Source organism: Poecilia reticulata, linkage group LG16 (genome assembly GCF_000633615.1).
Source record: "Poecilia reticulata strain Guanapo linkage group LG16, Guppy_female_1.0+MT, whole genome shotgun sequence".
NCBI classification, from domain to species: domain Eukaryota; kingdom Metazoa; phylum Chordata; class Actinopteri; order Cyprinodontiformes; family Poeciliidae; genus Poecilia; species Poecilia reticulata.
The window spans coordinates 441,986-443,895 of NC_024346.1; positions in this window are offsets into that span (position 1 = coordinate 441,986).

Sequence of the window (1,910 nt, forward strand, 5' to 3'; positions counted from 1 at the left end):
TGTTGGATGGCTGTTGGATGTCTGATGTTGGATGTAGGTTGGATGTAGGTTGGATGGTTGTTGGATGCTCATTTCCTCACTCAGCAGCTTCTTCATCCCAACGCTAATCCAACATGGCCGCCCTCCAACATGGCCGCCCTGCGTAACCAGCGGCCTCGTGCATAAAACGCTGCGCAGGTTTGACACTAAAACTTTGCGGACAGAAAGTTCTGAAAAGTGCGGCGCACCTTTCCTTTATTAACCCTAATCAGCGGGAAACAGCTGCTGCTCCGCCTGTCGCCTCCATAAATACATATTAATGTAAATTAGTATAAATACCTGGAAGTCTGTCGCCAGGTGAAGCAGTAACCATGGCAACCATCCTGGCTAACAGCAGCATAAGTATTTATAATAATAATTGTATATTTTATTTAAAAGCTCATAATGTCACCTCAGAAATAAAAACACATTTTAAAGAAAATAAAACATAAAGATCCTGCAAACGCCTGTTAGAACAGCAGCAAACCTTCAGCAGGGCAGACAGAGAGTCAGAGGGCCTCTGGGGGAAACTGGACGTTTRTKAATAAGTTACAGAATAAAGAKGCTTCATGTCCATAAGGCTCATTCACAGAGCGGGAGGCTGCAGCTGGACCGGTACTGTACTGGTACCGGTACCGCCCGGCTCCTGCTCCAAGTTCTGCTCAGACCCAGGAGGATCAGTCTGGATGAAGCTAATCACCAATAAACCATCAGATCAGTCTGATCAGTGATCAATCCTCCCTCTGGATCCTCCATCTGAGCTCCACAGGAAGCTGCTCACCTGGACCAGCTGCTGGTTCCTGTGGCTGCAGACGCACCTGGATCACCTGATGATCAACCTGTTGGTTGTTCAACCAGCAGCTTGGAGTGAATCAGCTGATCAGCCTGTTTCCTCCCGTCAGTCAGGAGGAAACGACCCACAGATGCATTTCCTGAGCTTCACGTCCTACTGAGGTTTTCAGTATTTATTTATTGTAGCTTATAGTCTGAGGATAAACGTGGTTCAGTTCATCGTTTAAACAATAAGATGTTAAAATCAGGTTTGGTGCTTCTGGGTCTGAATAACTGGTCAGACTTCAGTGTTTGAGTTTTGTGGTTTCATGTTGTCCACAGAAAGTTTGTTTCTGCTGCTCATTTTCACCCAGAGATAAAATGTTTATATTTACTAAGTTCATTTTTATTCAAGCCGACTTGTGTGTAAAATACGGGACTTAACTTTGTTGTGCGCAGCTTCATGCATGAGCAGTGGCGGAGCCAGAGGGGGGGCCAAGGGGGCCAGTGCCCCCCCTGTCATCTGATTGGCCCCCCCAGTGGCCCCCCGATGATTGACATGTAACAGCACCAGGTTATTCCTGTACGTTATTTGGAATCATTCTAAGTCAACCTAATATCTAAAGAAGAAAAACAATAATAAATATATGAAAAGAAAATGTGTAAAAGTTGATATAAGTCCATGTGACATAAATAAATAGATTTTCATCACCAGCCTCCTTTATACTCATAACAACAAGCTGATCTTCTTCTCCTGGGTGTTTCAGTTGCTGCTGTGGTGAAACTCAAAGGCTAAAGCTCTTCATACCTGGTGGTGATGGTAAAACACCAATAAGTTATTTATTGATCCTCCACAAAGAGGAAAACCTGAAGAGAAACCACAATGTTCTAGTTTGGATCAGAGGTTGGAGGTTTTTATTGTCCGTCAAAGAAAACAATCATTTTATTTCCGTTTGTAGTCATCAAACGAAACATTTAGTATTTCTCTGTTGGAACGTTTTTGAAATCAGGTAACATTTCAGGAAATGAGGTGATTAGCAGAACTCTGATCGGTTCCTGATCGGTTCCTGATCGGTTCCTGATTGGTTCCTGATCGGTTCCTGATTGGTTCCTGATTGGTT